Raw genomic sequence first — 13403 nt, 5'->3', positions numbered from 1 at the left:
CCTGCATAGTGTAAGAGTCGCTGCTCCACTGACTCCATCGAAACAATCTCCGAACCCAGAGCCTCTCGACACCCCACCTCCCCCCGAGTAACAGCGTGCTCTGTACTTCCCTCTCAGCCTACAGAGGTGTGGCACTCCCGTGGGTGTTATTGTCACTAATCTCATCAGACACGAAGAGCGAGGTCTGGAAAAAAAAAAAACAACAACCTTTCGATTCAGTCAGAAGGCAGCAGTGGCTGAAGCAATTGCTGTGCCTCTTCTACAACTGATTTCCCTCTGGAGTTGACTGAAATCAGCCGTGGCGATGGGAGGGACCGAATCACGAGAAAACAAAGATCTAAATGGAGTGAAGTGAAAGGCACCTTTCGCAAGTGAGAACGAGCAAAGAAAGGAAGTAGGAAACATGTATCTCAAAGAACTCCGTGCACCCTCGTGTGTGTTATCCGAATTCATCCCACCGTGTTCACGAGCCCGTAGCTGTGTGCTTTTTTCAGAACTCTCGGGTTCTTTGAGGTCATGTGCGTTCACCGGGTTCCCAGTGTCTGTGCGCCGGGAGGTGACGGGGGATGCAGACCTAACACTTCTCACTTCCTTAAGTACTGCAGTAGGGACGCCGGCTCGTTGGGTAATTTGTGTATTCGGAGAGAGGGAGTGAAACCTTAGGATAGGATGCATAGGAAGGAGGGTACGAACCCGCCTAATGGCAATCACTTAGCGTTTAAAGCAGGAGATCAGTGCCGCAGCGGTGCAGCAGTCATCAAAGAAATACCCTGACGATCTTTACTGCCCTACTTTCAGTTCTTTGAAACCACGAAATCCTGCATGAAGGCTTGGTCCGTGAGCTCCCTAAAGTGCTAAGATAAAGTCCGAATCAAGCAGAAGCAGCAGTGATGACTTAGCTCTCTTGTTACTGACATTCCTAGGTCACAGTTCAATCAGCTCAGAAAAGGTAATTCTCCTTTTTCTTTCTCGCAGGTTTTTGACTTTTTCATACCCTGGTTCCAGTCAAAAAATGAGATCTGTCTGAGAACAGGTGAGTCTTAAACTTGGTAGTGTCAAAATCAATTGCATTTGAACGGTCTGATAAAAGCCCAAAACAAGAGACACCCTGCTAGGAAATCCATTAGAAAATAAATAACTTACACATTCAGTTACACTTCAAGGGAGGATGTTACTTTGTCCTTCACACAAAGGGCTCTGGTATGCTCAGTCTAATTTGAGATGATCATTACAACAGGGACAGTACTTTAGAGCTGATGTAGTTATGCCGAAACTTAATAATCCGTGGTACTTGGAAGACTTTCTCGACAAGGTACAAAGGAAAGGAGAAAAAAAAAAAACAACAAACAGCAGGTTAGTGAAAGCTAACCTGCTCTTAGGCAAAGAGCTGAAGTAGTGCTGTTCTCCAGTAGTACAAGAACAAACAGCCCAGGCAATCTGGAGGAGATTTGAATTCCTTTGCAGACACAGACATAGCAGAGCATGGGGAAGAAATGAAGAGTGTAGTTTTCTTTGTCTTACCTCTGAACCACAGGGGTGCAGGGAATTCACACTGACAGCAGAATCAATAGTGAGCAGACTCCAAAGCAGTTTCTTCTTTTTCTTGAGACACAACAACTTTGTGTTTTGTTTTGCTTTTTTAAAGAACAGTTGGATGAGATCGTCAGAAGATTTGGTACATGCAGTGCAGTCTGTTTGAGCTTTTCTTCCCAGTGTTGATCAGCATCATAACACTATGAGGCATAGTACACAAGCAAAACAAACCAGTAAGAAAGGCCTACAAAGAAAGAAAAATATGTACCATTGGCCTAAGCTACAGGAAAAAATGCCACCCTGCACTTGTTAGGATGGCATGGGAAATTCTGTGAAACGGCACGCTTGATCACTGCACTGTCCTGCTCCTGCCTCCACATGCATGTCTTAAACACTGCAGGAAATTCCTGCTGCCTGCACCTCATGACTCACCTTGCTCACAACATTCTGCCCGCTCAGCAGTCTCTGGAGACTGCACCCTCCCCTTCTCTCTGCCCCACCCTTCCTCATCCAAATTCCAGGTCTTGAGGAAGAAGCTGCAATCGCCCATTGCTTCAAGTAAGCATCCAGCGCTCATTTCTCACCCTTCCCTTCAGACCAGACTGAAACCGCCTTATTCTGCAATCCCAACCCCACCCTCTCCTACAGCACCCAGTTAATTCTCCCTTTAAACTCCCTTCCACGGTGTTTTCTTTTTAAAGCTTTAATCTTCCCCTGTGTTGTTTGCTTGAAAGCAGGCCCATGACCATAGGAAAATTCAAGCACTGTTTAGGTTGGTTCAGTCAAAGGAAGGCTGCCAGAAACGTGTATTAGCTGAAGTCCCTCTTCTGTCCCCGCTGGCCTGTGAGCTGTCTCTGGTGTTGAAAAACACTTTGGCAATGTGGATTCCAGATATTGCTTGGGTCTGTCTGCCTCTTCTGCCCTCCCCAGATCTTGTTACAGCCCTCATGGGGACACACTGCCCCTTCTGTTGTGCAGCACAGCTGGCTGGGAAACTCATGCCATGAGCTACAACAAGGGACTGATTTTAGTGGTAGCTAGGATAAAAAAATATATAATATAACGCCGTTCTGTTGATGTTGAGTCAGGAAAATTCAGAAAGCTTCAGACAGCTCTATTAAATGTAACAATGCGCACTACAGGGATGGGGAAAAATGTATGTATTAAAATGCCAGCAGTTAGTTCAGGAGTAGAAAACCCCATTCTGTAGTTCTGGAACTTATCCAAAAGCATATCCTAATGTTCACTCTGTTTGCATTTGAGCAATTGTAACAACTTGCAAGATCAGAGCACCCATGTGCTGAGCCGTGTATGCACACAAACAGTAGGAGGAAGCCCATGCTGCATGTAGATACTCTGACACAAGTGGAAGGAACCAGATATTTTACAAACGCATCTTCTTTAAAATACATTCTAATTGATGTCAAATTTGCTGCCACATGATACCAAAAGAAAATACAAAAGAAAAACAAAAGAAAAAAGCATGAAGATGTGCTTTTGAGCACGAGGAATTGGAAGGCCTCATAATATGGTTCATTTACGTAGGTTACTGCTTGTTGCAAAAACTGAAACTGAAGCACAGAATTTCAAATAGACACTGTTTAGGTAAGGTAAGCTAGCAGTTATTACAGACACAGCTGAGAACCAGCTCAGAACTTGCTGTAGAAGCAGAAATAACCACAGTGCTTCTGCCTTGGTACGTCCCCCTGAATGTTACTCCAGTCACCCTGTCTCCAAGTCATCATGAGTTCCACGGACTTGTGTAAGTATATATTTTAAAGTGTTTTTCTTTGACATTATTCAGAAAGGTGTTCACACTGGAAAATGTACACGGCTGATAAAATACATCATTGCAGTGTCAAAAAATGAGGTACACAACACTGTAGAATAGCACAGAGAATCATTTTGTTGTAACTATCATCAGTATTTTTACGTTTTGATTCAAACAGTGCATTTATATAAATTACCAGAGACTTTTTTCTTGTCCTCATACCTCCTCGTGTGCATTTTTTACTGGCATAGTTTGTTCTTTTTCAAAAAAAGGCAGCAAAAATTCTTGTGTTTCAGAAGAATCAACATCCTTAAAGGGTGCCATTTAGATTGGTTTTACCCAGAGATAATTAACATATTTGCTTCCAGATTAAAGACTCTTTACATGCTGTTAATTTGGGGAATGCGTGTTTTCTACATTCTTATGCAAAGCAGAGCTGGATTCCAGTTTTAAATGAAGGTGTGCCCCCAGCCACAAATACAGGGCTGCCACCACTGTGTCCACTTACTTTCTGCAGGTCAGCTACTGCAGACCATTACAATAAAGGCAGAGAGGGCAATTCCAGAGGGGTGGAATTCTGCCCAAGCACACCAGTCAGTAAATAACAGCAGGGTTTTTTTTTCTGAGAATGCAGATGTGAGATCGAGAGCAGAGCCTCTCTTTGCACTCATGGAGATTCTTTTCAAACCAGAAAAATAATCAAGATCTTGCTTGTTGCAAAACCGGTGCGTAACCATTACAACCAAGGAGAAATGAATAATGGATTGAATGCTAATTAAATACAAATCACAGTTTGGAAGCAGTACAAACATACAGAAGCTTTTCCATGTTCTTCTAGGATCACTTTGAAAATCCCTTTCTCTAGTGTATGGCCTTATCTAGAATACACGCTCTTGATAGAACAATTAACTTTTTTTTTTTTTTTTACATTAGCATTTAAAAAATAGATTAAAATCTCCTGTAGAAATTTAGTTATGGGGTTTGTGCTTTTTTTTTTTTTTTATTTTTTATTTTGCTCTCAGAAGAATCTTAGGACTTTCCAAGATCGAGCTCACGTGAACACGTGTCCTTCCACCCACAGCTGTGGCTCCAGCGGGCCCAGCCAGGGGCCCTGAAGGGACTGGAGCCTCTGCCAGATGGTGAGAGGCTGAGGGAGCTGGGACTGCTCAGCCCATGGAGTGAAGGCTGAGGTGGGGGGATGACAGGGTTGTATAAATTACCTGCCAGGTAATTTATACCTGCTGGGAAAGGTAAAAGTTAGAGCCAGATTCTTCTTAGTGGTAAGGAGCAAGAGGAAATGGGCAGAAAGTAAAATACAGAAAACTCTATTCAAACGTAAGAAATAACTTTTTTTCAACAAGAGGGTTGTTAAACACAGAAAAGAGATTTGGGAATCTCCATTCCTGAGAACAGTCACAACACATCTGGACGTGGTCCTGAAGAACCTGCTGTAGCTGCCTGTTTTGAGCAGGGCCTTTGGACTAGATGATTTCCAGAAATGCCTTCCCACCTCAACTCTTCTGTGATTCTGGAAAGCTGAGATATTATTTCCATGTTACAAAGACAGGCACAAACAATAAATACTTTTCTGTGCTTAGAGCTGTAGCCATACACCCTGGCTTTGTCCCACATCCACATGGGGGAGAAAACCATGTTCCCAGCAGTCATCACTTGCAGCTACAGAAGCTGAACCTCATGACGGGAATCAAGTAGTGAGTCCCTGCAGGTAGGTTTAGATGCAGCCTGAGATACCAGTAACTGAATTCAGAATTCCCATGATAGCATGTATGACAAATTTAGACTCCCCAAAGCCTTAACAGCTGAATTATTCCTCTTTGTCACCACCCCCTTTTCCCCCTCCCCACTCTGCTAATGTCACAAGAAAAATTCAAGTTGTGGAATATTTGTCAAACAGTTGGAGATACACAGCTTTAGTGTATAAAAATAGAAATTATTATTTAGTAGGCTTGAGCATGAACAATGAAACATCTGAATTGAAGAAAAATTCAGACTTGCTTCCAGAAACTCACCTTTCTATTACTACAGCATTCACTGAGCAGCAGAAGTCATGCTCAAAGTAATTGAGACTGATGTAATTGCAATATAACTTTATTGTCATTTGCCACTAAGGGAAAGTCTTTATTACAGATATCGTATTTATATACTCAGCTATCAGAAATATGTTTCCAAGTCATAACTCTTCAAACCTTTGCTGTAAGATCAATGTGTGCCATGTTCTTGGAAAGTAAGCCAAGTCCACAGTAGTACAGCATCCCTCCCTATTCTCAATCAAACAAATCTCAGAGAGAGAGGGAGATTGATGAGAACAACCTACTTTTCTGTGCATGGCATTCACTGAATGTGAAAAGGGGTTTCAGCAGGCCCAAGAAAGTAGCTGTTGTCATGACAGCACTGGGAAGCTGAGGGACTGAAAAGATCTTCATCAGCTCACTGCAGCGATTCTGTGCCAGAAGAGCTGCATTGCTGGTCAGTGTGCTGACAACAGAGCCAGGGGAATGCTTGATTGTCAAATCACCCCAGTATGACTTTGCAAACTTCCCCAATCTTGCCTTTGAAACTGGAAAATGCTTGCAATCTAGCAAAAAAAAGGGAACTCTTCTGCACTTCTCTTCCCCCTTCAGTGCTTCATTGACCTTCTCTTGAATTCACCTATCTCGTTAGATGGGGCAGCACCTAACATGCCCATATAACCCTCCCTGTCAACAAAAATGCCTTGTAGTAGGCAGCAGTAACCTGCAAAAAACCTGTGCAAACAGCAGCACATTCTGCAGTCCAAGGCCATCAATGTAACAAGTGTCACTCCTGTTATTTCTCTCTCTGTGTATCTATGCTGAGATGCTTGCATGGCAGCTTTGGGGCAAGAGATGCAGAGGATTTCTGTGCCACTCTGAACTGCTTGGGGTCATACTGACAACGCTGGGATCTTATCTGCTCAATTCTGGTCATTCTGTTCCATGTAAATGCATCGTCTTTCATGCCACAGTTTGCATCTGCTGGGTGATCACCCCAAGCATCAGTTCTGGGGCACCTCTGAGTCTATCCCATTCACGTTGCAAATTTTATTTTACCGAAGTGACAGAAAATAGCTGCTGCATGGCTGAGATCTTTGTGATGTAAATAAGGAAGGAGAAAGTAAGGCACTTTTGGCCAGACACAGGTTAACTGAGTTCCCAAACCGTTTGTCTGAAGCTCTAGGATCTATGCACATTTGGAAACCTGTTCTATGGTCATGCTGATTATCACCAATGGAACATAAGTTGAGCTCTGATGCTTTATATCCAGTCTCAGAACAATCACCTTTATTGCAAATTTAAATTTCAGAGATGTGTGCTCTCGGATGAACCCTATAAACCCTGTCACAAGTTTTGGCCTCCTTGGGATTGATTGCAAAACTCCCCTTGACCTCAGTGGGACCAAAATGTCAAACAGCCCGAGAGCTGAGGAACTGAGGAGAGACCCACAGCAAATCCTGATGTAGTTGGCCTATGGAAAATGACTGTGAGCAGGTGGGACTCAATACACCTCACAGGGAAGATCCTAAGTTGCACTGTGACCCTTCTGTAATTCAGAATTTAAATAGTTCAGAGGGTCCCTCTCACAGGAAGCTTGGAACGCATAGTGGAACTGGGAGACCTAAAGCCTAAATTAGCTTAATGCCCCAATGACCTGCCCTGCAGATGTGCTAATAGGTAAAGCAGACATTCCATCTCCTGAACTATTCTCAGCTCCCTTGCTTGCAGACTCACCAAAGCAGCTGATTATATGAGAGTCCATAAACCATTGTATCATTTTGTCATGCAGCAATTTAACCATCGTTTGGGTGGGCAAAGCAGAATCTCTTTCACATGATTGCTCCGAGGTCTGGCACTCTGTCTTTGAACTCTTCACTGAAAGCTGTTGTTACAGATGCTGCTTAGAATATTCTACTTGCTGCATTAGAACAAAAGGCAGAGTTTTTGTGTTGTGTTACATTTAGCTTAACAGTTTATCAGAGCCATTATCTCCAGAGCTGAATTTCTGAATGAGTTTGGCAGGGCCAAGTGTTTGTTTCGTCTTGGTGAAAAGTGAATTCAGTTATTTAAAGCCTGGAAAATATATGAAACATTTTTATTATGACACAGTTTGGAACAAGGTGAAAAAGGTCTGATTTTGAAGGTGGCACGTCTTACAACAATTCAAGTGCACAGACAAGTCTTTCAGATCAAACTGTGGATGACAAGATGAGAAAGCTATTTGATTTAGGTTGTGCTGGTGTGAGAGGAACAATGAAGAGGCACACATTCCAAAACAAATGTAATTCAGGCACTGAGAGGTGTCAAGGTATCAGCTTTGCGGAGCGATGACCTCCTTAGTCTCATTTCTTCCAAGGAAAATCTGTTTGGCCCCACTTGAGGTCACAGTTTCTCATCTCCCTGCTACTTTGAACCCCACTTCCTGATCTTACAGAAACGTTTCTCGGGGGAGGGTCCCTTTCTAGTGTCACCAATGTGAGTTCCAAGTAAAGAGGCAGCAAAGAAGCCAGCTTAAAGTGGAACTTGATAGAAAAAAACAACCAACCAACCAACGAAAACCTGTTCTCCCTCTCACCCCACTGATTTATTTTGACATGGCATGAGCACTGGATCAGCAAACACGAACCACTTGTCTTTCAGTTTCCTTGCATTAGCACATGTCTTGGAGATCTTTTCCATGCTGATACCGTGAGATCTTGGGACTTTCTGCGATTGCTCAGCGTGACCTCAGTCCACCACCTGTGCTGGACTGCTGTAACATGCCTTTGTTGGCAACCCGCCCCAGAACAGAGGGTTGAAACTAGATGATCTTTTCAACCCAGGCCGTTCTATGATTCTATGACTCTATGATTCTATTATTAACAACTTATGCTATATGGTAAAAACAAAATATGTATAAACTTAACCCAGTTTCTACCGTGCTTAAAAAAGTATGATAAAATAAATACTGGTTTAAAAGTTGTATGTGTATCAAAATATGAAATATTTGAGAGCTACTCCCCTCATCCCTTATCTAATTATAGTATTAATGAGTAACATGCTGAATTTTGGCTGAGATGTGGGGGCCACAAGAGATTGGACTCTTGCACAGATGATCTCCCGACATAACTCTTGCAGCACAAGTATGTTTCACTTTTAATCATACAAGCTGTCCACCTGAAGCCTAAAGGACTGATCTCCTTTGGGCTCAGCTCTGCTATGTGAATATGAACTCTCTTTCTTTGATTGTGAGAGACTCCCGATCAGGCAAGGAATGTATTTTTACAGTAAGGGTGGTGAGGCACTGGAACAGGTAGCGCAGAGATGCAGTGGATGCCCCAGCTCTGGAGACACTCAAGGTCAGGGTGGACAGGGCTCTGATGGAGCTGTGGCTGTCCCTGTTCACTGCAGGGGAGTTGGACTAGATGACCTTTAAGGGTCCCTTCCAACTCAAATAGTTCTATGATCCTATGATTCTGTTTTGCAGTATCTCTGTAGTTCCAGTTTAATATGATTGCCCACTTGCCTTTAACTGCTGCAGTGCAAGATTTAACAGCAATAAACATTTAAAAGTCACTTTGTCTCTATGACTGGTAAAGCGACCCTGTTTTATGGGCAAAAAAAAAAAAAGCTCTGAGATGTGGCTACAACCCCACAAAGAAACCTGCTTATGCAAAGTCACACTGGGAACCTCTTTCATGTAGTTTCAAGTATCAAGCCCTTAATATTTGAAAATACACAATAAACATACAACAGGGATCACTGAGTATAGAGGTTAATAAAAATACAGCCTGGCATTAACATTAAAAAGGCTCTAATTTTTTTCTTAGCAGGTAATTAGTTCACACAAAGAAATCTCCTTTCTTATCCTGGAAACGCATGCATAAAACAGCTCAGATAACATCATTTACATATAGGCTGCTGCACACGCATGTTAATGCCTGGCTGTGAAAAGTTCAGACAAGTTTGTAATCCCAGATTTCCTGCGCGTGCTCAGCACCCAGATTCCCAGAGAGGCCGAGGCGCGGGACACCCCGTGTTGCTGAGATGGCAGCCCAGTGGCCTGGGCTGCATCTGGGCCTGCGAGCTGCACACTTTCCCAGAGCGTGAGACATCGGACAGTTCTGGGCATTTTAGCACACTGGGCTCTTTAGACACATATTGGTATTTGTGTGTTGCAGTTTCTTTTGTCAGCCACTTCTGCTTGTGGCGGTGGCTCTAAGCCTATTGTGCCACCTCCGCTTGCTTTTTCAGGGCTACTATGTCACTCACTATTAGAACCAATCTGCTTTTGCATTTTAACACTATCATGTCACCCATCAGCAATCATTCGCTTTCATCCCCTAAAACTCGTACACAATGGCAGCCACGCCACTGGGACAAAAGCAGAGGCAGTGAGGAAAAAGGAGGAAAAAAAAGGAGGAAAGCCAGAGCGGGAAGGCTGCAGCAGCAGCTGCTCTGTTCTTTGGGGTCCTTCAGCGTGTACTTGAACTTGGACTGCAGTGGATGTGCCTTTCGTCTTCTGTTTCCCTCATTAGCACAACGTAGCTCTCTGGTGATGGAAATAAGCACGGACTGCTTCTGTGTGAAAGCCAACAGGTAGCAGCGCTGCTTTTGTGCCACAAGTCTGTGCCTACTGAAAGCTGCAGGGAAAAGGGAGGGCTGTGTGAGGGACAGCCTTGTGCTGCAGTAATATTGATTGCTTGCAGCATTCTTCAAAACAAGAACCCAGCTAGCTGGGCACTTTTAAAACCAGCAGGATGTACTCCTACTGCTGTTGAAGGAGGCTATCTGGAAGCCTGATAGCTGCGTTCAGACAAAGATGCAGTTACAGCACTGGAGGGTTTGGGAACCGTCTGTCAAGTGCGGAGCGCTCAGGATTTATCTCGGATTTGCACGTGTATATAGTCACCCTCCCAATAGTTTGCTGTTATCAGCTGTACAGAGATCTCAGACTTCTCTGACTGCCTGTAATTAGTTGCCTGAAAATGAAGAAGGTGGGGGGTTCTGCTCGAATGTGAAATAACTGAAGTGCTTTAGCCTGGAACCAGACTCAACTGGGAAAGATGTATGATAATTCATGCAGAGCACTCTTCTGAAATAGGCATGGCTCAAAGCGAGGCTTTGGACTCCCACCTTTTACAAACATGACCTTACTGCATTTCTCAGGGGCCGTAAGATTTTAATGAGGTAAAAATGACCAAAATGTCACGACCTCTGGTCTTCCTTGTCCTAAATTCTCGATAGTTAATGAAATGAAGCTCAGCTACGTTGTGTTTTGCTGATTACACAGAGTGGAACAGCTTTAAGATCATGAAAGAAAAGGTTTAAATAAAATTCTGTGAGCTCAGAGTAATTTTCCCCCTGTACACCAAAAGAATCAGATTATATAAGCAAGGAGTATCTAAGCAATTGGAGTTCTTTCACTGACACAATTTACTCAACAGTTGAGGCCAATTCTTCAGTAACTGCCACCTTGCAAACACCAATCAGAATCCCATTCGCTATCCTGGCATTTTCCATTTATTACAGTACTTATTTTTTGTAGGCATGATAGCACCAGGAGTTTCAAAAGTGTATTGATAAAAAAAAAACAGCCAAATATTTTTTTAAAGGAGCTTCAGATCAGACACTTGCAGCTTTCCAAGCCATCTCCTAGCTCAAGAAAGACCATTCAGGCAGTCCTCACTCACACACAAGTTTGCGTTTAGTGCCGCACCAGCCCCTGCATGAGCAAAGTCTCTGAGACAGCCCTCAGGCAAGAAATGAAACATAAAAATCATCAGTCAGAAACATTAGAGGACATTCATCAGAAAGTTCAGCTGTTTTTCTTTTTTTCCCCTGTCTAGATAAGATCTTTACAGTGCTTAAAAAGAGAAATAGCCACTAATGACTCTTTCCAGAACTGCTGGGTAAGCATGAAAATATTAAAAAAATAATTTATCTTAAGAGCTAAAACATCTGAAACAGCTTCCTCGCTCGTTCTTGGGATTTTACCAAGAAGAAAGCTGCACAACACAGAGTGCTCTGCTGCGTGTGCAGTCAGTGTAAAGCCTGAGCAGAAATTCCTATTTAATTGCAACATTGTTGAGCGTTGCTGAATTTCGCAGCTTTTTCTTTTGCAATCACTTTGAAATGTTCTCTTGTCAATCAACGGTAGTTTTCTGAAATTTCTAGTTGTTTGTACCTACTAATTACACCTACTCATTATTTGATTGTTAGCAGTGTGACTGGCACTTTAAAAAACATATTTTTTTTCTCCTAATCTATTTCCTAGAAGAGATACTTTTATGCAAGTTCCTTAGAAATGTGAGGTGACACACACGATACGTTTTGAGCCTTCAGTGTACAAACCACTGAAACTTTTGGGCAATTTCACAAAGGAAACTGGTGACCTGAATTTAGTTGTCCCTGTGCTTCTGTAGGGACAGCTGCTGTATGGATAAGGCACTTTTTTCTATACAAGAAAACATTTTACGCATTAGGCTGAAGGAGTACATTTAAAACTGCCAAACAGGGTTCTGCAGTCACTTGACTGATTCATGGAAACCAATAGATGAAAGGTGGTATTTTTTGGAAGTTTTCACCAGCTAATCTCTAAGTCAGGAGTAAATTTTGCTTCTTCAATGTATAAAGTTGAATCTGCAGGGCCTGCATTTTTTTATATACTTTTTTTCTTTTAAACCCCACTGATTTCACCTTCAAAAGAGGAAGAGAGTGTTTCCATTTTTAGTCTGAAATTCTTTGAAGTATTCCTGTTCCATTGAATAGGGGATCTGGATAGAATTTGACAAAAAAAATCAATTCCTTATTTTAGGTTTGGATTCAGCAATAAAGAAGTTAATGAGATCACATCTGTTTTTGCCCTGTTATTCTCTACAGCAGTCCACTGGAAACGGCACCACTTGCCCATAGCTTTTTCTTTTATACCAGACTAACCCAGACTAAATAGTGTCTTTTAACACATCCATAGCAAGACCACGACATGAATCCATTGATCACCAGCCGCCGTGGTGATGTCATTTACCCATAGCTACAATTACGAGTTGCCTGCAGTTTCACAACAACAGCCAGCTAATGGACTTAGGCAAACTTTAAAAACATTTTCTTTGGCATAGGACGCAGTGGAGAAACATCTCCAAAAACTACCAAGAGCTTCATTCTGTAAGTAACATTTGAATATCGACGCATCTGGAACAGCTGGGTAATAAGTTGTGCGTGTCAAGTTCAGAAAACAGCTGCTTTTAGCCTTCGCTTTGGGCCAGACATTTGCTTTCCAACACCAGAGTATATTCTATTTTATTTTGTAGCAGCTTCTTCAGCGTTCCCATATGGACAATCTGAGCAGCTCCAAGGATTACAACTGCAAGTATATGTATGCCGTTCTTTAGTAGAAATGAAGGCCAGATGTTGCTTTGTCATCTTCACATGCATCTTTAAAAAAGTTAAATGAAGTTGTTTCAGATATACAATTAATGCCAGGTATAGGCAATTTGCTCGTAGGCCGTTTAAAAGTCAACTTCCAAAAGATGGAAAATAACATTTTAACTGAGAATTCAAACCCTAGAATAACTTCAGAAAATAAATACAGCAGAATCCAGGATCACAGAGACAAAAATATATTGTGCAGAAAAGACATGGTGGCCCATTTCTGAGATCTGAATGAGCACTATTAATGCTTTTATTAGAAAAGAATTGACTTTATTTTTAAAGTACAATGTGAAGTTTGATGTCAAAGCTATCAAAGCCGCCATGAATAAAAACCTTCCACTCTGCTGCTCTGCTCTCCCAGCATACAACCCGACCCATCCGTCCAAATACTGGAGAATTTAATACATCTATAGCTAGCAGTGTAACGCACAAAAATCCTTCGTGTACACACTCCTGGTTTCTACACCTCATGGATCCAACAGGGTTGGCAATGATTCCTTCCCAGACTGCCCAGTTGAAGTGATTTAGATAAAAACAAACTGCTTTTCTTTTTTTTTTTTTTTTTTTTTTTTTTTTCCTGATTTCATGAAAATTGGATATTGTATTCATTTTACAACAGACAGAAGTATGAACTGAAGATTACTTCTCCCCTCTCA

The sequence above is a fragment of the Lagopus leucura genome, unplaced genomic scaffold (genome assembly GCF_019238085.1).
Source record: "Lagopus leucura isolate 7727_CA_CO unplaced genomic scaffold, USGS_WTPT01 Super-Scaffold_100159, whole genome shotgun sequence".
Lineage (NCBI taxonomy): Eukaryota > Metazoa > Chordata > Aves > Galliformes > Phasianidae > Lagopus > Lagopus leucura.
Note: the sequence above shows the minus strand (reverse complement) of the source record.